Source organism: Adiantum capillus-veneris, chromosome 29 (genome assembly GCF_014529385.1).
Source record: "Adiantum capillus-veneris isolate H3 chromosome 29, ASM1452938v2, whole genome shotgun sequence".
NCBI lineage: Eukaryota > Viridiplantae > Streptophyta > Polypodiopsida > Polypodiales > Pteridaceae > Adiantum > Adiantum capillus-veneris.
In genome coordinates this window covers 10,299,368-10,324,904 of record NC_140959.1, presented here as the reverse complement: position 1 = coordinate 10,324,904, position 25,537 = coordinate 10,299,368, and the positions used below count along the sequence as shown (strand labels likewise).

Sequence of the window (25,537 nt, the reverse complement as noted above, 5' to 3'; positions counted from 1 at the left end):
AAGTAGGCCAAAATATGAAAACAAATGGAAAAGCTATCCTTCTCCAGACATGGAAGCAGTTAAGCTTGAAGCGTATCAAAACTTGGTAAGAATCACGCAAGAGATGCTGGAAAAACAAAAACCCAAGCTCGAGAGTATGGCAAAACTTGAGGAGCTTGTCGTACGAGCCAATAAAGAAAATTCCAAAGTGGTGGTAGAAACCCACCTTGAAACAAAAGAGCCAGATAGAGTGCCGAACAATAAAGATGCCTTAGATGGAATTCCATTCGTAGAAGAAGACTGGCTATGACACTTATGGAAAAAAGTTAGAGAGATTAATGATGGGAGCCTAACTCTAAAGTTAGCTCCTATAGAGGAAGTTTGGTTAGACAACCTACCTCCTTATGGACATGGATGTACAATCCTTGCATGGGCATTGCGGATTTGAAGCTTCAGGAATGTCTACACCATTGACCTTGAAAACACTACCCTCTTACTTGGGGGATAATGAAGATGAATCCATAGTGTGTAAAACCACACAAGTAAAAATAGCAAAACAGACTCTAGAAGTAGACAATATTCATTCAATCATGTCTACACCCATCCAATGCACTCTTACTTTAGGAGACCTGTTGAAAATCATGCCATATTTATGAAATGATCTACAAAAAACTCTAGAGAAGGTGGGAATAACGGGGCTAATTGCAAGAAATTTGGGAAAATTGAAACATGAAATGGATAACAAGGAGATTAGATCTGTTCCAATGACCAAAGTTGGAGAATACTACGAAGGGGAAGAAGGAAATACAACCCTTCCAATGAGATATAATGATATAGAAACCATGGCAATACTGGATAGTGGGGTAGGCATAGCCATAGCCATGAAAGAAGTATGGGAATCCCGGGGACAACCAGCCATTAGACAAACTCAAAGAAAATTGCAATTGGTTGATGGACACATCAAAAGACCCTTAGAACTGCTTGAAAAAGTGATAGTTAATTTCTGTGGGATTAAATATCAACACACTTTTGCCATAATAGACTTTGGAAAGAAACTCAATTACAAAATCATATTAGGAAGACCTTTCATGTGACAAGTACAACTCATCCAAGATTGGGGAGACAATTATCTGTACTTGAAGCAAGTGGGATGAATAACAAGGGTTAATCTAAAAGATCACACTTATAGAGATGTCATGAAAACGCCCATACAAGAATTCAAATCAGTCTCTTCGGCTGAAACTAAGCTTCCATCTTTGTTGACCAAAGATACTCCTATTTGGATGTACGGAGCTTCAGAAAACGGGATCTTAAAACGAGAAGAATGTATCCTATATAGGGATTTCACAGACAAAGCCTATGTACCTGAACCCTTTCTACAGCATTTGTTTGAGCCATTTGACTGGACTCAAATTTTAGCGATAATGGATGTAGGTGTAAACATGTCTATGCCTACTCAATTTTTCACTACAAGAGGTCACTTAAATTTCGGCGCCACATTATCGACGTCACTGGCGGGCGTTGGCATATGTGTAGGTATGTATGGAGGGAGATAATTTTTTAAAAAAAAATTGATTTTCAAATTTCCGACGCTTGTTTCGTTGTCAGCTGCATGCACTTTCCGACACTTTCTCTGGCGCACTCTCTGATACCTATACCAATTTTTGTACTGATGGTACCTACAAAAAACAAAACCACGCGCTTTCTCTACGCATTTCTCTTCTTCTTGCACCTTTTCTCAAGCTCTCTTCTTCCTCACCTCTTACAGATCTGGTGCGAAACAAGCTGTCGGAAGTGCTAATCTTGCTTGTGGGTTAGCCCATAGCACTAAGGTGAGATTTTTTTCATGTTTACTTATAGGTTTAGGGTTTAGGGTTTAACTTTGTGTTTGTGTGTGCATTTTTGCAGGTTCCAGGACGTTTACAACATCTTTTTTTGCTCAAATAGGACGAATGTGAGTGCTCGAACCTTTAAATGTATATTAAATTTACTTAAATTAATTTGTATATTAATAAAAGAAAATTTCATGCTTTAAAATTTCAATACTTTTAAAGAAATTATGGTTTTTGATGTGAAATTTCATTTTGAATTATGAAATTTTTTAAATTTGGTGTATGAAAAAATCTTGTTTTGAAGAAATTTTGTTTTGAATTATGTTGTTTTTTAAATTATGCAATCAATGGGGTTTATGTTTTAGGTTAAGTTTAGGTTATAAGTTAAGTTAGGTTAGGTTATCTTATACGTTAGGTTAGGTTAAGTTAAGCTACGTCAGGTTAGGTTATACGTTAGGTTAGGTTAAGTTAGGTTGGATAAGGTTATCTTATACGTTAGGTTAGGTTAAGTTAAGCTACTTTGGGTTAGGTTAGGTTAGGTTAGGTTAAGCTACATTAGGTTATGTTAGGTTAGGTTATCTTATACGTTAGGTTAGGTTAAGTTAAGCTACTTTAGGTTAAGCTACATTAGGTTAGGTTACGTTTGGCAATACAGCAAGCCATAGAGCTTACCCATAGTGCATATTAAAAACAACACAATGGTGATCCGTTCATCAATACGGCAAGCCATAAAGCTTACCCACAACGCATATGCATTGTGGGAAATCTCTATGGCTTTCCGTATTGCCAACGGCTTGCCATTGTTGTTTATATGTCCGCGAGCGGTTTTCAAGTCCTAAAATAGCTAAGCAGCCCTGAAAATAACACCATGGTGAGCCATTTGGCAATATGGCAAGCCATAGAGCTTGCCCACAATGCATATTCATTGTGGTCAAGCTCTATGACTTGACCCAAACGGCTCGCCATTGTGTTTTCTATATGTCTGCAAGAGGTTTTCAAATCCTAAAATAGCTAAACGGCCATAAAACAACACAATGGCAAGCCTTTTGGCAATACGGCAAGCCATAGATCTTGCTTATACAGTGCATATGCATTGTGGGCAAGATTTATGTCTTGTCGTATTGCCAAATGTCTCTCCATTGTGTTGTTTATATATTTGCGAGTGATTTTCAAGCGCAAAAATTACCTCGTGTCCCTAAAAACGACACAATGGCACTCCGTTTAGCAATACGACAAGCCATAAAGCTTGCCCACAATGCATATGCATTGAGGGCAAGCTGTATGGCTTGCTGTATTGCCAACAACTTGCCATTGTGTTGTTTTTATGTCTGCAAGCGATTGTCAAGCCCTAAAATAGTTAAGTAGCCTTAAAAACGACACAATAGCAAGTTGTTTGGTAATACGAAAAGCCATAGAGTTTTACCACAATGCATATGCATTGTGTGCAAGCTCTATGGTTTGCCCTATTGCCAAAAGGCTAGCCATTGTGTTGTCTATATGTCTGCGAGCAATTTTCAAGCTTTAAAATTGCCGCGCGGCCCTAAAAACAACACAATGGAGATCCGTTTGGCAAAATGGTGGCTTGCCGTATTGCCAACAGCTGGCCATTGTGTTGTCTATATGTTTGTGAGTGATTTTCAAGCACTAAAATTGTCTTGTGTCCCTCAAAACAACACAATGGCGATCCGTTTGGCAATATGGCAAGCCATAAAGCTTGCCCACAAGGCATATGCATTGTGGGCAAGCTCTATGGTTTGCCATTGCCAACGGCTCGCCATTGTGTTGTCTATATGTCTACAAGCAGTTTTCACGTCCTAAAATCGCTTCTCAACCCTAAAACAACACAATGGTGAGCCGTTTGCCAAATTGGCAAGCCATAGAGCTTGCCGACATCGCATATGCATTGTGGGCAAGCTGTATGGCTTTTCGTTTTGCCAAACACCTCAGCATTGTGTTGTTTTTATGTTAGGTTAGGTTTAGGCTATAAGTTAGGTGAGATTATAGGTTAGGTTAGAGCTAGTGACAAATCAATAGTAGAAAAAATGCAAACAGACTTCGAAGATGACTCATGCACTTCTAAAAACACAAACGGACTTTGGTTAGGTTTAGGTTTAGGTTATAAGTTAGGTTAGGTTTAGGTTATAGGTGTTTAGAGCTAGTGACAAATTAATAGTAGAAAAAATGCAATTGGACTTCAAAAGTGCACATAGACTTCAAGAACCTTAATATATAGTCATTGACCAATCAAGATGAGATTATTATCCTGTGGTCCTAATCTCCATGCACCTCTAGACCGAGGTGTGCGAGGATCAGGCCTGGTTAGAGAATGTGAGGTTGTTAGAGCTAGCAGCAAATAGTTGAAAAAACGCAATCGGACTTCAAAAGTGCACACAAACTTCAAGAACTTTAATTATAGTCATTGACCAACAAAGACGAGATTATTACCCTGTGGTCCTAATCTCCGTGCACCTCTAGACCGAGGTGTGGGGGGATCGGGCCTGGCTAGAGAATGTGAGGTTGTCTTGTATTGTCATGTACTTAGTAGTGTGTAGTTATAACAACTAGAGTGTTTTTAATTATTTGTTGCATCATTGGTAGATAGAGTATGGACGATAGGATGGTGTGTCCTTGTGCGCATTGCAAGAATCAGATCTTTTGAAAACAAAAAATTTGTGACCAACACATATGCAATCACAGTCTCTTTTCTATAGTGCAACTACAAGACCTGCGTTATCGATCTCATGGTCTAGAGATTGAAGGTCAAACTCCATAAGTAGATATTGCTTCAACTTCATCCCAGAGAAGATGATTTTCAAACAAGCAGCCATCGACTGAGTCCTCCCAGCTAATGCCTAATGCGGCAGTTCAAGAAGTAGAATGGAGCAGATGTTGGATGCGTTCTTTGACATGGTTTCCAACATAGAAGGCGACAACATTGAATGCAGTACTGTGGACCAACCTCAGCCATCTTCATATCGACGGCATGATAGCAATGATAAAGAGGGCAAGATGATGCAAAGTCTTACACGTATACCGCTCTACATTGGTGCAAAAATCTTAGTTCTCCGTACCGCCTTGGTAATGCTTAATTTGCAATCTGTCTGACGCCTCTGTCACAGAGCTTTTCAGGTAAATACATTGTCTCCTAATCATGATAAAGTGCAAATTACAGTTCATATAAAGTGATCAAAGGGCTGACTTGTTCATGTAATGACACGTTTCTCAATGAGCAAATCTTGCCCGAAGGGAATCACAGACCCCCTATCGATCTAGCCGCTAAAAACCTTCTTACTAATTTGGGCTTGGATTATCACAAAATATATGCATGTCCTAATGATTGTATGCTTTTTCGCAATGAGTATACAAACTTGGAACAATGTTCCAATTGTGGATCAAATAGGTACATGGAGGACACACAAGGAAAATGTATCCCTACAAACGTTCTTCGACACTTTTCTATCATTCCAAGAATAAAGAGCATGTTCAGGTGCAAGTCCATAGCCGCTTTGATGACATGGCACTCAAATACTAGATCCACAGATGATGTGATGCGGGTACCTGCTGACTCTCATGCATGGAATCAATAGAGAAAAGTTGGCCTACATTTAAGAACGAGCCTCGATGTATCCGCTTTGGTCTGGCAATGGACGGAGTAAATCCATTCGGATTACGAAGTTTGTCATGGAGCACGTGGTCTATTTGTCTGGTTAAATATAATCTTCCACCATGGCTAGCTATCAAGAAGGTCCATTTGTTGTTGTCATTGATTCTCCCAGGAAAGTACAGAGTAAAGCACATGGACGTCTATCTGGCACCACTTATAGAAGAGATCCAAATTTTGTGGACAGGAATCGATGTGGTTCAGATGTCCCAACCAATCAATTGACGGAATGTACATGTGCAATGCATTCTCATGTGGACCATGCACCATTGGCCAGGCTGCGGTAAGTGCCTTTAAAATCCTCACACACATGTGATTCCTAGCTATGCCAATGCTTTTATATTTTAATTTTTGATGTTTTAGGCTTGAGTTACTCGGGCAATCATGCATGTCCGAAATGTGGTCCTCGACTTGGCTTCCACCACTATGAGCATTTGAGCAAGACAGTTTACAAGGATCATGATGGATTTTTACATGAAGGACATGAGCTACGTGGACCAAACATATGCAAACATGACATGCATCCACTGAAAACGAGCGATTGGAAAAACATGTGGCTGGAGAGGGGAGATTGGATGCCACCTGGAATAAAAAGACTTTCTATTTTCCATGAACTCCCATACTCGAGTGACCAGCTGATTAATCATTTGCTCAACCCAATGCACATCTTCAAGAATGTGGAGGAGATCGTATGGAAAACCATCACTAGAAAAAGGGAGAGCAAGGCCCAAAGAGATGACCTGTAGGCTATGAGTCGAATGCCAGAGATGTGGCCTCGACTTAAACCCAATGGAAAGTTTGCTATACCAAAAGGTCCATGGGTTCTGAGTTGTGCAGAAGAACAACAAGTAAAGAAGACTATATCTTCATTCAAGACTCCCACAAGATGCATGCGATGTTTGAAAACGGCTTTTACAAGGGATGAAAATCTCAGTGGTCTTAAGTACCACAATTGGCACAAATCTTTACAGTTCATCTTACCAATTGCCATAAAGGGTTGATTGATAGATGACATTAGAAGAACAATCTACAAAATCAATGAGCTGGTACGCTGGATCAATTCAAAAGAGATAAGAGAAGACAACATCGATGCAACACGCTTAAATGCTATTGAAGCAATGTGCATGGTGGAGAACTACTTTCCAACAAACATTCTTACCATCTAAATGCATGTACTTGTGCATGTGATCAATGAACTTGCAGTTGCTGGGGTGGTCTGTAGTAGGTGGATGTTCTTCTTGGAGAGATTTATGAAGACTTTAAAGGGGTTTGTTCGTCAAAGGGCTCGCCCTGAGGGTAGTATGGCCGAAGGATGGCTTGTACAAGAGTCTCTTGTCCTCATCAGTGAATTTTTTATCTCAATTGATTCAGAGATGCCCCGAATTTGGACTATTGAGGTCAACATCAAGGTGACAGGAGACGAGCCGCAGGGACAAGGCATCGTTAGGAAGATGGACATCACAATGCGAGAAAAGGTTATGAGATTTTGCCTTCTCAACTCAGACATCATGCAAAACTATCTAGAGAGGTATAAATGGAAAAAGCAACAACGATTTACAGATCTCCTTCAATTCAAGTGCAACCCTGCCACTAAAACCTTCCGTTTCTAGATCATCTTCAAAAATTGCCTGACTTTCCAACTAGGCGGTGGTTAGATGTGACAATCTCAGAGGCAAAGAAGAATGGAGTGTTGATTACTGAAGAGGAAGAGGAGATGTCAAGGGGTTGCGATTGGCATGTATATTTCACAACTTCCTTTTTGAGCTCCGCACGATCACATTGCTTAAATAACTTTTAATCTGTTTCAATTTTGTGGCTGCAGTATCACAAATATGAAGCTTTGTGGTCGCATGGGAAACACTTCAGAGTGCAACGGATCGACGACGAACAAAGGGTCACTTTCGACAGTGGTGTTAGGGCAAGCTTTGTTCAAGAAAGTAGGAGTAGTGCCAGGATGAGAATACAGAGACTAGCCAGCTTGAATACTTTGGCTAAATCCAAGAGATGCTTTAGAAAGTTTGATATGTTTATCTTTGATGTCAAGTGGTTCAAAATTATTACCAGCGGCCCTAATGAAAGTGTGCGTAAAGACAAGAGTGTATTGATTCAAGTAAACTCTAGACGGGTGTGGACATATGCGTGGATACATTTGTACTTTTGCAGCATTGTGAAAAAGTTGTGGAGACATCTTTGGTTCATCGAATCTCATAGAGGATGAGAGATTAAATAATGATTTTTGCTAGGAACTCTTTTGTAAAACTCTTTTTATTAGCCTACAATACACTTTAGATTCATTCATTTGTGTAGCAGCTTCATTGATTTGTTATTTGTATTGATTAAACATTTCTTCTATAAACTAACGTATTTTGTGGGTGTTGTTTGTGTATGATTAGCCATGGCCGATGAAGATGAGCCATACTCTCCTAGTTTTAGTTTCCTGTCACTCCGGCCAGCATGTCACCCGAGCAGATGGGCTCGTTTTTGTTTCAGTTCACACTAGAGTAGATCGAGATGGCACAACACCTTTGGGTAGCAGGTCCCTCTAGACCTACTACGGCCGACCCTACGCCCGGGACTACATTTTGGGAGTGGAGGCTATGATACGCTTTGACATGAGTTTGTAAGTATTATACGTATGCTTTGAATTATTGAAATATATATGTTATTTGAAGTTTTATCTAATGATGATTAAACCATAATTTTGCAGAAAGTTGTCGTGAAGCGTCCTCGGACACGCCGAGAGGAGAAGTATGGGTACAAGCATGGACTTGTGGCCCTTTTGACCCAGCTGAGCAGGAGGAGGGAGAGGACGTTGACTAGGAGGCATTACCATGAGGGTCTTCTCATTCAGTGATTGTTTGCATATGAACGATTTTGTGGTGCTTATGTTTATGGTTTATGGTTATGTTTATGGTATGGCACAGATGTTATGGTTAAGATTTGGCAATCAAGTTAAGGTTATGTTTTTTCTATGATGGTATGGAAATCATGTGATGCTTATGGTTATGGTTGTGCAATGATGGTAAGGTTTTTTATTGTTATGGTATGACAAGAAAGTTATGGTAATGGTTATGGTATGGCAAACAGGTTATGTTTGTGGTTTTGCAGTTTTTGACTCATGTTTTAATTATGGTGATAAAATCTTTATGGCGTTATGCCATGATCAAGCTTTTGATTTTATGGTTTATGTTTTTCTTACAATTTTTCCAATTGCCATACACTCGCTCTTTAGTGTTAGCTTGTAGGTGGAGTGCGGTTACTTGTGCACTCTTCCTTTGCGTATAGACGACTGTTTTCTTTTGTTGCAGTACATGCAACATCAATTCCCAGCCCTCTCTGCCCAAAAAAAATTTGCAGGTTTGGTCGTCGGTATAGAGTACGGTATAAGCATCGATATAGACATCGATAGAGGCGTCACAATATGCTATAATATTATCGTAGTTATTTCATTGCGTATTTCGACGCTCATTTCATAATTTATTTCGATGCATAATATATCGATACTTATGCCGACATCTCTTTTGAGGCCTATTTCAACGCTTTTTAGTTTTAAAACTAACTTTATTTCGTCAATATTTGCCTCGATTTTTGTGCGCCGTGTTCTAGCGTTGCAATGAGGACGGCTATGACATAATTCCCATCCAAATAATCTCAACCCTTCACATTGAAGACAAAATTCATGAATCCAAGGACTTGATGAAAGCTCAACAAATCTTTTCAGACCTCTATATGATGCAACAAATGAGTTAGAAGAACACTCAGCTACCTCAGCTGATTCGGGGTCCGAAAAAAAACATGTGAGCTAAGACACTCATGAAAGGAGGGGAGGAAAAGTTTTCTGACTTTCCTAACCAGAAACCGAGAAGACAAAAATGGTATAGACAAAAAATAGACACTAGAAATTTGAAAGCTCAACCTATGCCATCAGTCTCCAATAGAACACAGCTCCTGATGCAGATAGATGCACATGATTGTGTCGAGGACAAAATCACTGGTAGATATCCTTCAAATGAAAATCCAAAATGTCAAAAACAATGAGAAAAACGAGAAAGGAAACTCAAGCAAAACCTAAAAACCAGGACAAGGGTTCAACCATGACACGAGTTGAACAAAAAAAGAAATATCAAGAGTTGAAAAAATCTCTAAAGGAGATATATACAACAAAAATGGAAACCACTGAAGAAGATGGTAAAGATGTAATGAGTGTTCCATCCCATTACAAGATACATACTCTCCAAGATCGAAAAATCATAGTCGAACTTACCTATCAGATTACTACGAAAATAGGGCGAGTCCTACGAAGGACCTGAAAACGCCAAAAAAAATAGATCTTGCCGAACCAAGAGAAGAGCTTAGACCAGCCTACATTGCAAATGACCTTACGGAAGAAGAAGAAGAGATTCTATTAAGCTTATTCAAGGAATACCAATATATCTTTGCTTGGTCTTGTAAGGATCTCAAGGGTGTGGATCCAGAAATCTGTCAACATATCATACCCATGAGAGATGATGCGAAACCAAGTAGACAAAGGCCATACACATATAATGAAAATTTTTCCAGGAAGATCAAAGAAGAGATTGAAAAGCTAAAGGAAACCAAATTCATTTGTGAAATTGAACACACAGATTGGGTGTCTCCAATTGTGATAGTACCCAAGAAAAATGGAAAATTACGAGTATGTGTCAACCTCAAGAAAGTGAATGAAGCTATCATTAGAAACAAATTTCCTCTTCCAATCACTGAGCATATTTTAGAACGAGTTTCAAGAAAAGAAGCTTACAGTTTTTTAGATGGATTTTCGGGATACAATCAACTTTTGGTTGACCTAAAAGATCATCATAAAACTACCTTTGCAACGTAATGGGTTATTTTTGCCTATCGGGTTATGCCTTTTGGGTTAACCAATGCTTCTGCCACTTTTCAAATATTGATGAGCCATTATTTTAAAGAATATCTTAGGAATTTCTTGGAAGTATATATGGATGATCTATGTGTACATTCATCAATTCGGGCTGATCATTTTGAACAATTAAAAAAAGTATTTGAAAAATGTAGACTTTATAGGATTTGCTTAAATCCTGAGAAGTGCACATTCATGGGTAGACAAGGAAAAATTCTTGGACATATAGTGTTTAAAAATGGAATAGCTACTGACCTGGATAAAATTCATGGTATTGCTGCTTTGCCTACATCGACAACAGTCAAGGGGGTTCAAGCCTTCATGGGACATTGTGGATATTACAGACGGTTCATTTACATGTACGCTATAATTGCAAAACCCATGTACAACTTGATTACACACTTTGAATGGATTGATGAGTGTGAAGAATCCTTCATGATGCTTAAGCAAGCTCTCACTTCAGCTCCAATATTGAAAGCACTAGATTGGAATAAGATATTCCACATACATGTAGACGCTTCCAATTTTGCCATCAAGTGTATACTAGCTCAACCAGGAGACGAGAAAATTGATTTTCCTATTTCTTATGCTACCCGACAGTTGAACATGGCAGAAAAGAACTATATCACCACCGAGAGGGAAGGAATAGGAATGATCTATGTCGTGAAAAAGTATAGACATTACCTATTAGCTAACAAATTTGTGTTCTTCGTGGACCACCAAGCCTTATTGTACTTGGTCAACAAGCCATGCAACACAGGAAGAATAGTGAGATGGTTCATCATTCTTCTTGAATTTGATTTCACTGTAGTTGTAAAAAAGGGCACCACTCATCAAAGAGCAGATCATTTGTCAAGGATTGTTTGAGGAGAACCACCTAAAGGAGTAGACGATGATCTACCAGATGAATATCTATTCTCCGTAGAAATGATACCTTAATGGTCAAAAAACATGGTATCATTGATGACCATAGCTCAAGTGGATTCACAAATACCACTTCTTATTACAATCGGATTAATTGAGCAATCGACTATGTATCAACTACTACCTGGAAGCCTATACAAAAAATCGAGATGGAATATTGCTTTTATGCATTAATCCTGAGGAGAAGACCCAATACCCCAAGGGATTCACCATGGAAAACTTATCACACCACGTAAGTGCAGGGGAGGGCGTTTTTTTTACAAGTTACATAAGCGTATAAGTTAGGGGCAGGCCCCCAATAATTTATGTCCCAAGCTTAAAAATAAGGGAGGGGGTATCATATTTATGGGGGGGGGGGGGGGGGGGGGGGGGGGGGGGGGAGAAGTGATAAAAGAGAAAAAGCTGAGGAAGTTTTTGTGTTTCAAAATCATGGCTTCCCAAAAAAGTGTTCCCTCGAACTTGTGAGTCAATAGCTACAAAGATACATGCAGAAACTAACACTGCCTTGTGTCAATTGCTTGCTTTGTGATTATAGTTAAAGAGTTTGTATAGATGCAAAGTTACATGGAGAACCTAACATAACTTTATAACCATGTCTTTTGAGTAATTTAGATGCGTAAGAATTGGACGAGTAGCTAGAGTGCAGGTTGAATGGGCACATAGTTTGAAAGTCAAACTAAGACACATTGAGGGTACATCTAGTTATCACCAAAAGAGGTTCTTTAGTACATTGCCAGTCACTATGCTACACGCTCTCTGGCTAGTTTTACTCAGTTAGATCATGTGAGACCTAAAATTTATATGTAAGACAGGGGTATGGTAGTTTTTTGCATTGATTGTCTTCGTATAAGCGTAGAAAGGGGGGTCATATTCCCTAATATGAGTCATATATAGGGGTTTTATCAAAGTTGTCTGCTCGTAGGTGGCATCCCATTTTGTATATAGAGTGAATCCCCTCGGCCCAATACCTAGGTCAAGGACATATTACCATAGTAGGCCTTCAATTTGCGGAAGACCAAACTGTGCAACGGATCTTGAGACTTGGAGTATTTTGGCCAACTATGAGGAGTGATGTTCATTCTTTTGTGAAAAATTGTCTTCACTGTCAAAAAAAAAACACCCATACCTTATGTAACATTGTTCCAAATGTCGCATGTTCCTAAGTGGAGTAACTATCTAGTTTCTTACTTATCAAGCCGAACATTTCCTGAGGATATGAGTAAATGCCGTCAAAGAGCAATTGAAACTGAAGCAAGAGATTATGCTCTTATCGAAAACCAACTGCATCGAGAGGTAAAGATCAACACTTGAGTCTTTGTGCAAATGAAGACGAATGTATTCCCATTATGGAACAAGTACATGCTGGATTAGCTGGAGGTCACTTTTCTAGTGAGACCACTGCAAGAGAAATCTTAATGGAAGGCATATGGTGGCCAACACTTTTTCTAGATGCCAAAGAGTATGTTCGAAGGTGTGATGCTTGTCAACAAGCAAAAATGCCAACTCGTGTAGATAGCATGCCCTTAAGACCAATGATGGGGGCTAGAGCTTTCTCAAAATGGGGTATAGATTTTGTTGGGCCAATACAGCCACCTGCTTATAGAATCCAAGCTCAATATATCATTGTAGCTACGGACTATTTGACCAAGTGGACCGAGGCTAAGCAACTCAAAAGAATGATGCCAGAACCACCGCCGCATTCTTATATGAGTATGTGTTCACAAGATATGGACTACCAATAGAAATAGTCACTGATAGGGGAACTCATTTCCTCAATGAGGTAATCGAGTATCTGCTTAACGAATTTATGGTCATCCATAACAAATCAGTTCCGTATCACCCATAAGCAAATGGACAAGCTGAGCATACAAATAAAATTCTTAGCTCGGTATTGAATAAAGTGGTTAGTTCAGGAAGGAAAGACTTGGAAATGAATCTCCATGCTGCTGTATGGGCTTATCAAGTTTCATTCAAAACAACTTTAAACGCTACACCCTTTAACCTTGTTTATGGTCTTGATGCCAATACTGCCCATAGGATTGCTATTGCCGACACTAAGGGTAGCTAAGGATCTTGAGTGGACTGGACATGAATTGTCAAAGAGACACTTGAAGATTTAGAAAAGCTAGATGAGCAGAGGCTAACTGATGTAGCTCACATCTATGAACAAAAGCGGAAACAAAAATAGTTTTTTGATTCCCCTCTAATTACAAAAATCTTCAAAAAAGGGGACTTAGTTTTAGTCTATTTCCTTAAGCAACACATTTCCAAGTTTAAGAAAAAAGAAACGAATAGTTTATCATTGAAGATGTATCTCCAAGTTGAGCAGTTAAGTTGTCCACCCTAGATGGTGAACCAATGGCTAACTGGATTAGTGGATGTCATTTAAAGAAGTACGATTTGCCACTAACCAATGAATTGTTAGAAAGGATGCATGCAGCTAAGCAAAGAAAGATAAAATGACAGCAGCTTATTGATGAAGCCCAAGAAGAAGCTTGGATTTGGTATTCAAAAGGAAAGCTGCTCTCATCAACACTCTGGAAATAGATGACCGACAATGGGAATTGCAGAAAGATGCAGTGTCACAACAGATGATGAATGGTTAGATGGGATGGAACTTCGCATCAAAGTACAACTGGACAATCATAGTACGAATGCATTGGTCGACACAGGAGCTCGAGTAAATGCAGTCAATTATTCCACGTATAAGAAAGCAAAAAGTCAATCTTTGACAGCAGGAATAACGACTATCAAAGGACGCAACAAGAACCCAACACCAACATTGAGAGTAGTCAACTTAAATGTGATAGTACATGGATGTTCATGTCCTCATCAGTTTGTATGCTTACTAGATGAACACATGAATGATTCTTGGAATCTCATGGATGCGGACATACAAGGCAGTACTAGATTGGGATACCAATCAGCTCAAGCTATCACCTAAAGGCGAATAGCTCATTGTTTTAATTGCATCAAGCAATGAGAAATGGAAAGGGAGTTACCAACAGAGAAAACCACAAAGCAATCAATCTTCTCCCTCCTATCGACAAGCAAATGCTACAAGTAGCATGCAAGCAGTCAGGAAAATTTGGGTACCAAAAGCACAGCTTAAGGACAAGCTGATTCAAATCTGGGTGCCCAAAACATCATCTACTGTACCAAAGATGGTTACAATGTTCAAAACACAAAGAGAAGAATAGCTACTCAAGGAGATAGCAGAGTGCAAGAGAGTTAATCAGCTACTACGAGATGGACAACAAGAGATGCAGGAAGAAGAGGTACATCAGAACAATCCCACATTGAAATTCCCTCAGTCTCTTTCACTGAGATGAAACATAGCCGGAAGAAGGGCTAGGCAGAGAAGATAGCTTTGAGGTACCATTAACAGAAGAAGATGAAGTGCCAATGGTCCAACTCTCAAAAGCTGAAGAAGATGCACTTAAGGAGAAGGTTGCCCAGGAGACGGATGAGCAATGAAAGCAGTGATGTATTGGGAGTTGAGAGTTCTTCATTCTGTCAATGTCACTCAACTCACTCCCAACCAAATCAATCCACAATGGCATTAACATCACTGCCATATCCCTTGATCAAGGTAGAGCTAATACAGGTCAAGGAACGACTATATAAAGATATGCAAGTAGAAGACGCAGATGAAGTCCACCCCATGTGGAGAAAGAGCTGGCTGAACAAGAATTCTAGATACTTGATTCTCTTCAGAAGAGCACCTGTGGCACTTCAAAAAGACTTGACTTTTTGTCATGTACTAAGAGTAAGGACGTGGCAAGCACATGAGGCAATCACAAAAAAGCGGCCTACATGGCCGAATTATCCAAGATTGCCAGCTCCAGAAAAGGGAATGCCGACTGAGGAATACATGGGAAAAACCCTAACGGGTGCCATGGCATTCTTCAAAAGTCTCCCTGATCTCTCATATGCTATGCTCTATAAAATTTGCCGAATGCTATTCACATGCATTGAAGCCTTTCATGAGCCAGAGCAAGCAGGAGCACCGTGGATGTCTTTCCTCGAGGGCAATAAGGGTCTATGCTACGACCTCAATGGCCAACCTTTCGAAGAAGTCCTTTATGGCTTCTACGCCCGTTGCATGTTCTTGCCATCTCATAATATGTTGTCGTTTGAAGAACGTTCTACACAGGGTTTACATTTCGCGAACAAAGATTTTTGGGCCAGTGATCAACAACCCAACTTCTAGATTTGTAGGCTACTCCGCCATCGAGCTAGAGAACAAAATCATTATGCAATTTTTGTAGGTTCTAGACAAAGAAAGAAAGATCAGATATAAGAAAGCTTTACATGCACTTAAAGACCACCTCACCAGCCGTCAACCCAAAGATTATTTCAGCCCATAAAGATGTGTCAAGGGACGACACACGCGAGGAGGGGGGAATGTTAGCAACAAGCTAACTCGGATATCATTTTTCGGAGCTCTCATTGTAAAAACATTTATTATTTTGATGAATCAAGAATATTGTAACTCCTGTTTTCCGGATAAACTTTGTAATTGATGAGCCGGGGCTACAAGCTTCCAAATTGTATCAACCTGTCTTTACTTGTCTTTAGTTAGAGCTCCCAGATTATTAGTTTTGACCACTAAAAACCTTGGCTAAGGTATAAAAGCCAATTTTATAAAGTTATTATTAAGTTTTGGATAATGAAATACACAGCGTGAGCTAACGACGCTCACTTCTCTCCTTCTCGCGCTTCCTACTCCCTCCCCGATTGTCACATTGCAGTCATGTCTATTGCGTTGCAACCGCAAGTAAGAGCTCTACGCATTGAAGTAAGCATTTCATGGTATTTCATAGCTTTTGGCATCGTCGACCCACGGCCTAATTTCATCATAAGTAGGAATTTACAATTCAAAATAAAAAACTAAGCATAGCGGGGTATTGGGGCATCATTGCTAAGCATTTAGATGCATTCTGGGTCGAAAACGACTAGGTCAAAAATCCACTGCTGTTAATAATCACGAGTTTTGCACTTGACCTAAAGTGAGATTTAAGATCATAAGCATGTGTGCTTAGCTCTTATAAACATGTCCTAGAAGTTTTGTTATGTTTGGATGTCATTTGATGCTGTAACAGATGTGATTTGTTTGCCGATGAGTGATTGACTTTTGGTGATTTCAGTCACTTGAGTGTAGCCTGAGTTAGATGCGAGTTGTTTGTTGTTTTCCAAGAGATTGACAAACTCTTGTAGCCTTTATGCACTAGTTGAGTTGGCTTCATCCCATGATTGAAAATTATATTCGTGGTTCTCGCTATGCCCGGGGGATTCACTCTATATACAAAATGGGACGCCACCTGCGAGCGGACAACTTTGATAAAACCCCTATATACGATTCATATTAGGGAATATGACTCCCCTTTCTACACTTATACGACAATCAATGCAAAAAACTATCATACCCCTATCTTATCTAAGGCCTCTGTCAGACGTATCCAGACGGCCATGCACCGCAGTGAGCTAGACCAATCCTGCATTCCGCCTTCTTGATCGTCTGTCACATGGAGCGGTGGATAAGCTTCCCTTCTGGTGAGCTGGAAGCCATGTCATGGGCGTGCTATGAAGATTTTTTTCCAAGGCGTCTATGCTGCCCAACCCCTCCCATCCTCACAAGTTTGAGGGCAGACTCTTTTGGGAAGCCATGATTTTGAAACACAAATACTTCCTCTCATTTTCCCCTTTTCTCACTCCCCCCCCCTCCCATCCCATAAATATGATATCCCCTCCCTTATCTTTAAGCTTGGAAGATAAATTATTGGGGGACTACCCCTAACTTATACGCTTATGTAACTTGTAAAAAAACCCCCCTCCCCTACACTTACGTGGTGCGGTAAGTTTTACATGGTGAATCCCCCCGGTCGCTATGTCTGCAATAAGATATGAGTGAGGTTAGACACCCATCCCACAAGCGGATATACATGTATGTCTACCATCTTGACGTGGGGAAATGACTAATTTGCAAGGGGCATGAGTATAGGCACGCTTATATGCTAATGGAAAGGCTTTCCGATTAGGGAGAACTGTTTTCTGTCATCTATTTGAATCAAATAACCCTTACAAATTCGATTGAGAAAGAGGTGAGTTTCATGGATCAAAACACATAAATTCCACCCCATGTAGAGAATGTCCATAGGACAGGAACGAAGATTCAAGATCCATGGATGAGAAGAGATAGCCTATCAAAAATAGAGCATATCAAAGGTGGTTATACGACCATTACAGGGTCATCTAGACCACATCATATTGAGAGGGCAAGACCAAATGTTCATACAAGGGAGAAACATAGATCCACACCTAGAATGACGACCTCCCCATATGAGGAATCTCTCGTAGGAACTCCTGGAATGATGACGTATGTCAATGATCCAAGACCCATGCACCCGTCCCAAGTTGCAAAATGCATGGCTTCAAAATATAAGGGATCATGGGACCCCCATGCACACTCAAGTTCTTCTAAACAAGTATTGAGAGCTGAATATGTCACGAATTTTCACATCCTATTTGAAGGATTCGGGTTGACCTTGGAAGGCACTACCCTCACTTGGTTCCAAACCTTGAAAAAAGAAGAATATGGGAATATAGACGTGTTACTTCAGAATTTTGTGGAAGAGTTTTCCATGAGGCGAATCAAGCACAATACCTTGTTGCAGATTCATTCCTTCGAACAAAAAGAGGGAGAGAAATATTGAGAAGCCTCTTTGCACTTCAAGCAATACATCAAGAGTTTCCACTACATGAGAAATCTCTGGAAGATCGTCAGGTAGTATTGTTCATAGAAGGGCTCAAGAACGAACACTGCAATAACAATTTACTTTTGAAAATTTGTATGATTCTGGACAAGGTTACAAAGAAATTTGTCTACTCAATGGACAACTTCCAGAATTACAAAGAAGCATCAAGGGATGTGGATGTAGGATCAACAAATTCTAGATCAGTGGCCAGTGGACCAAGCACTACGAAAACAACACAGCACCAACAAACATCAATGATCATTGAAGAGCTTGTGGAGGAGCTCGTGAGAAGAATGGGGCCAAAGTTGGGATTTCCAAACCAAAGGATACCACCCTTGAGGTGATGCTTAACCTGTGGAGGAGATCATCCAACACCACATTGCTCTATGTTGTTGTAGCCATATCCTAAGCCAAAATGGTGTGCTATTGAAAATAAGTGGATGAATAATTCCACTGAGGAATGCTATAATAATTGGGGACAAGTTAAGGAAAGTCCAAAATATGCCAGCAAATCCTTAGTATCAACCCAATAGTCCAACACCACCACCACTGAGGTATGCCTCAGCACCAATGAAATTGCAACCAGGATCAGAAAGACCAAGACTAGTGTTAGGCCATCAACCCCCACTATCGGGAGATAATCAAGCAATTGTGAGGTATGTATATCCAAAAAAATATCGTGAAGAGAGATCTTAGTGCCAATAAAAATGTTTCACGAGGAGGAACACCATGGACATTATCATCATAATGATCCTTACTCACTAAGGGCCATGGAAACCTATGACCAAGAAAGTGCAATCTCTTCCTCTACAGCTTAGAGTTGATGAAGAGCAATTTAAATCAAGGCGAGGGGTTTACCCTAAGTCAAGGGACTCTGATGTTCATAGCTAACCAAGGTGAATCCAAACCAAAGACATATCCTCAGAGACCATATGCACAATGACCTAAGCAACGTAGACCTTTGGGACCTTGTTTTAGGTGTGGGAGTCTTACCATAGCCCGAGCGAGATTTTTTGAACAAACTACAACCCAGGCAAAGATCAAAATGGAATGAACCCATGTTGTGCTATGTAGTAAGGCGGCCATAGTGACCATGACAAGGTGAGCATCATTGATCTCTTTGAGTTGTAACCTCTCAAAATTAGAGTAGTCAAGAATTTACTTGCCATTCTTCAATTCACCAACAAATGCAAGAGAGTCAAAGAATCCTTGGAGACCTATGGTATTCACAAAGTTTTTGATTTGTGAGACAGAGGGTAGCCACTCAATAGATTGGGAATTAGTGTCAAAGGAGTCATCACCCCATATCTTGCTATCAACCTATTGCATCAACAACGATTGAGTACCAACCAAAATTCCAAAAGATAATGGAAATAATGTTCTAGGTTGAGCTCTAGCTTGGAGATAGGGGACTCCATATCATGCTTGCCCCACCACAAAAATTTCACCGTCACTGGCCGTTGTATCCTTTCCATGTCAGAGGGGATCAAATTCATAGTCATCGGGGAGCAATCTATCAAGCCATTTAGGATCAACAATGTTGCCACCTCCCCTAACCCCAAGAAACCACGGCTTCTTTTCGGAGGAGGACCGGGTAGATACCTTCTTGGTGGCCATGCAAATAAGGTGAGAGACATTGAAGGGGGCGAACATATAGTAGTATGCACGGTCTACTTGGTTGATGAGAGGGATTCTTAGCACATATGAACTCCTCTAGGCTTGGTGCTCTCTTTCCTTAGCCGCATCACTGTTATCACTCACAGGTAGTATAGCACCACCCCCTCCCGTAGCCACTTTCTCTACCTCTTGTAGAAAACCCATTTGCTAGTAGCCCATCACTTTCCCATCTCAACTCACTAGCACCTATTGTAACCCTCACAAAACTTGACCCATATAGTAGCACATCCAACTTATAATGCTCTTGACCACCATGAATATCGATGCTCCATCTCGTGCATCTCCTTGGTGTTTTTCTCGAAGAATATGGCATGTTGGTGTCAAAGATGGAGTAATAGAGATCCACAAATGCACTCCCTATTTGCTCCAATTCCATCTTTCCCCCACTTGTCCCTCGTTCCCTCTCTCTCACAAATGCGAGTGTTCTGCCTTCTCTCTCTCTCTCTCTCTCTCTCTCTCTCTCTCTCTCTCTCTCTCTCTCTCTCTCTCTCTCTCTCTCTCTCTCTCTCTCTCTCTCTTTCTTTGTTGCATGTGACTATACTTTGCTAATGAAGCATTAGAAATTAAACTGGACACACCTATGAGCGCATGCCATGCTGGCGTGCACTCCTCTCTGGAATCCTAGAATTCAAAGGCCACTCTTTGTGTATCTCTACCCTGGCCCTCCCTGTGAACTCCTATGTTGTCCATGTGCCAGAGTTGCCTTCTCCCCCACTGCACTTGCCTCCTCTCCCACTGCACTTGCCTCCTCTCCCACTTCACCCATCTCCATGATCATAATTGCCTCCTCCCTCGTCTTAGATGCCTCCTTCCACCATAGTTGCCTCCTCCTCTGCCACAATTGCCTCCTCCCCTATCGCACCTTCCTTCAAGAACACATGCCTGTGTGCATTCAATTCATGAACAAAATCGTAATACTCAGTACACTATAGATCCCACGAGCTACATGAATATTTTATGGAGTTTTTGGTACTAACTAAAGATTGTAGGTTCTTTTTTGTGAGTAGTCTTCTATCTACTCAATCCTAATGGCAACAACGCCACTATAGTCACTTCATTGTTTTGTCACTGTCACTTGCAGTAGAATTTACTCGGTTTACTCGGCCAAAGGTTGAGACCATTTATAACCACTGAATAATAGACAAAATGACTCTGGAAAACATCTGTGAGAACTTCATTAGTATCTTCACCAACCCACTTTATGAGCCAGTCTCTTCAATAATCATGTACTTATGTTGGACATGGCCCCAAGAACATACTGAATGCCACGAAGGGGTTATTGTCTTGCAAATGTATGCTTTAGCCTATTTTTTGTTTGGAGCTGCTGTTTATTTGGGTCCATGAAGGTGAAGCGTATTGAGAGCTTTGTTTAACCATTGTTTGAATGCGCAATCATTGACCCCATTTATAATTCCTACAAGAAGCCCAACCAAAATGAATTTCATTAGTATTAAAAATGAGTTCCCTACCCCGGCTCTTGCACCTCGGTGTGCCTTTGTACCTGCACCCCAGTCTCCCCCCTCCCTCATGACTGCATGCCTCCCTGTTGGGGTCAACCCAAATTGGGCGACCAGGTGTGAACCACCTCTCTGTATTTGAAGCCTATAAAGGCTAAAGAACTCTAAGTGATATTGCTCTCTTTTTCGTGTGCTTCATTTGCAGCCTTGTCCTCTCTCTCTCTCTCTCTCTCTCTCTCTCTCTCTCTCTCTCGCGCGCGCGCGCGCGCGCGCGTCTATGGAGCCTCACAGGCTGCACCCAACATAGCACCTTCCCCAGCAACAGGTATCACAGCTTTGGCAAAAGCAGCAGAAATGGAAACGCGAGAGTTTGTCCTTGTGGAGAAGGAGCTATGGCGATGACACATTCAGCTGCGCTAGCATTGCGTGCACATCAGCTGCAGCATTCCTCATGCAGATGCGCATTCACCATACCCTCCCACTCTCTTTGGCTTTCTTCACGCCACGTTGACAAGAGTTTTTTGCCAAATTCATCGGGGCTTCAAGAAGCCTGAAGTGATCGAATGGCGGAAAAGATGCCCACCAACAAAGCCACCTTCATTGGTGTGGTAATTAGCAACGTCAGACTTCGGTAGCTTGATTCGAGCAAGATCATTGCTAATTCTTCCATTCAAGTCACTCGCCCTGTTAAAGAAGACAGCTGGTTCTATCAGAGTTCTAGGGTGACTTGGCTAAAATTGTTACAGCCCATTTGAAAATTAACAAAGAGGTCAAGGAGGAGGCTGTAGCAGCTCTGAGGGGCAGTTGGTGAGCGACCCCGATCGGGAGCTCAATACTCAAGCGGCCAAAAGGGGATGGCTGAGGGCGACTGTCCAAGGCAAAGCGGTGGGAGATCATAGCAAGCAACGACAAAGCGACACACACACACACACACACACACATTTTGACGTAAACACTGGCATCACTCTAGGCTGCACGTCAATTTTTTTAAAACTTTATGAAAGTCTTTCTATCATTAAAAAATAATGGGTTTATTTTATCTTAGAGAAGGTTCACGAGAATGTGGTGACGATAATGATTACATGTATGATGATGAGATGATCTATATTATGCTTGATGATGTACGATGATAAACCAACCCCTCAAGCCATTCCCTTATGATTATGATGATATTTTTGTAATGGGATTAGACATTGCCTCGACGATTATGATGATGACGGTGGTAAGACCTTCCATCGCCGACTCTGAAAAGCCCCATCTCGTTTTGTAAATCCCAATCTCATGAGGTTAACACTAGGTTGGTAATGGGACACTTGTATGTCTTGTTAAGTGACCATTTTCCTTGAATTATGTCAAGAGTTTCAAAATGGATTTTGAGATGCTATCTATCTAGAAAGTTGTCTTATGAGCTGAAAAAAACTCGACATTTTTTTGGAATATCAATTCCATCTTTAACCTTGTCTTTGCACAACATTTCACAACCTAAACTGTGTGAAAAAATGGGTCCTGTTTTTGGCTTTTTTCAACTTTTTGCAACTATACCACTCTAGAATTCATGTTTGTGAGGTCTATAATGATAGAGAACTATCTTTAATAGTCCTCAACATGTCCTGATGCTTCTAGGGAGAAATAAATGTTAAAGTTGTAAGTTATGACCAAATTACAAAAATTGTCAAATCCTGTTTTTTTAGCCAATTTTAGCTCTTCTATGATTTTTTTGGTGGCTTTCATGATATCCAAATGTAGTTTTGATTTTTTGTCGCATATTGTAGCATAAAGCTAATATTCCTTGAGTTTTGGGACACCTAATACCCTATTTTGCATAGTAGACAACCATGGTTGATTTTTTCAATTATAGAAGAAAACAAAACATTCTAGTATATCAAGTATAGCTTTTTCAATATTTTTAGTTTCTTGTGAAAACTACATGCATTTTGTAGGTAGTAACCATATCTAGTCATAAGGATCAAATTTGGCTAGATATTGAATAGTTTCTATGGGATTCTACAACTCATAATGTTGAACCTAGTTTTTTCATGTTTGCTGTATTTAGCACTTCATCTTTGTCCCCAAGATTCCCCTTGGTAAGAGATGTATTATTCTTTTGACATGCTCCATGGCTCCTTATGAACCTAAAGGACAATAGAGAACTAAGAAAACATGCATATATTATTTGTATTGAGCGTGGCTATAGAAACTTTGATGATAGCTTTGCAGAATGGTAAAAATTCAACTTTTTTGTACCTATTTCTTTTGGCAAAACAAAAAATACTGAGTGAGAAGCAATCATATGTTCTGATCACCAACCCATTGAAGTTAACTAGGGAATTTATCTCAAGTCCTACAAAAATCCCTAATCTTATTTTTATGCAACAAAACGTAAGAAATGACTGTTTTGATGAAAATGTACTAGTCCATCAACTTTGGAGGCTTGGTGTGACCAAAAGATGAGAAATTTTACAAGTTTCTTATTTTTTCCATGTGTAGTAGGCCTTGAACTATAACCTCATGACAGGATTTCACAAAATGAGTGGATCTACTATGGTTTTGGAGGTTTTTTTCAAAACCCTGAAAGGACACTTTTATGTCCTGTTAGGTTACCAACCTAGTGTGTAACGGGTAAACCTAAACCCGAGGTTAACTAGAGTATACCAAAAACTCTAGGGTTTGGGAGTAAACCAAAAACTCCGTGTTTTGGCGGCTACGCCTACCTCCACCTACAAGAAAGGGAACGATATCTTGGTAGCATCAGGTTATGGGTACACCTCAAACCCTTGGTCATGACAAAACCTAAAACTCACGGTTTATGAGTATACCAGAAACTCGTGGTTGGGAGTAAACCTAAAAGTATGTGTGTCATGAGAGTGTGACTTTAATTCTAGGGGGCACTGCAATGAAGATTATGCCAAGTTTGGCTGAAGGGGGAGATTGTTGGGATCAGCCCAACTGGGCGACCAAGTGAGAGCCACCTCTTTGTATTTGAAGACTATAAAGGCTAAATAACTCTAAGTGATATCTCTCTTTTATGTGTGCTCATTTGCAGCCTTGTCTTCTCTCTCTCTCTCTCTCTCTCTCTCTCTCTCTCTCTCTCTCTATGGCACCTCACAAGATGCACCCACCATAGCACCTTCCCCAGCACTCCTTGTACTGTGTCAACAACAACCCCCGACTAGCAATCTCTCTCTGACATTGGCTCCTTCGAGAGAGCAAACAATTGGCAGCCTTAGCATCATTCCTGACACCAATCAAGATTGTAGAGAGTTCTTAGCTTTGCAAGGTCCGATTCCCACGGTTGTGCAGGCTTGAGAGAGAGAGAGAGAGAGAGAGAGAGAGAGAGAGAGAGAGAGAGAGAGAGCATTGGAGATGCAAGTAGATGGATCACCTTAGAATTTCTTTAATCGTCCACCTCCCTGCTAATGCGAGAGAGAGAGAGAGAGAGAGAGAGAGAGAGAGAGAGAGAGAGAGAGAGAGAGAGAGAGAGAGAGAGAGAGAGAGAGAAAGAGAACTACATTTATTGCTATGGAAATAGGCATGCTTAAAGGCAAAAGACAATCAAAAGCTTGCTATGAATGAAACTAGAAAAGTACTTCTCTACATAACCAAAACATCATTGTCTCTAGGCATGCATGTAGATAGGCATGATTAGAGATTATTTTCAATATGTATTTTTCTATGAATGATGTCCAGACAATAAAAAAATTTAAAAATATATTGACAAATTCAAGATGGTCGTCAATTTGACTCATATTTACTACCTCTAGGCATGCACATCGACAGGCATGCCTAGAGGTAACATGAAATCATGACTTAATTTGCTATGGATCCCAACGGGCGCCCTAAGCCAAGTTCAATCCACAAATCTTAAAACCTAAATGATGATTTGCACACCTATAGTAGCTTCAAAACTATTTTTCTAGTTTAGGGTACACATTTATTTTACTGTCTATAGACATGCGCCACCGATGGGCATGCCAGCTAGAGGTAACATTCAATCATAAGTTTACTAAGAATTCATGCATAAATTTGGTATAAACGTGTTAAGAGTATGACTCTTAGACCAAATCGAACCCAAAAATCTTAAAACCCAAACAACAAACAATAGTGCTTGAAATTGTTTTAAATAATAGGTATTTATTGTATGCTTATAAACATTGTTTGTAAGCATGCCCATCGGCATGCATTACTACAAGGATGAAAATAGGCATAAACTTTTGAAACCCTGCTTCCATTCTCACATCCCTCATGTGTAGTCAATGGCGTGCTCCTCATAATGAGAAAACAAGCCTCCAAACTTGTTTTGAGCTCATGTAAAACCTGATGACTTGACAATAGAGTGCACCATTTGAAAA

The 25,537-nt window shown here is 40.3% G+C and overlaps 1 pseudogene; it reads right to left on the bottom strand.

Moving 5' to 3' along the window:
- The window catches only part of LOC147418746 (chlorophyll a-b binding protein CP24 10A, chloroplastic-like), a 68,260-nt pseudogene extending 48,553 nt beyond the window's left edge, over window positions 1-19,707 (bottom strand).
- Window positions 19,708-25,537: the final 5,830 nt, after the last annotated feature.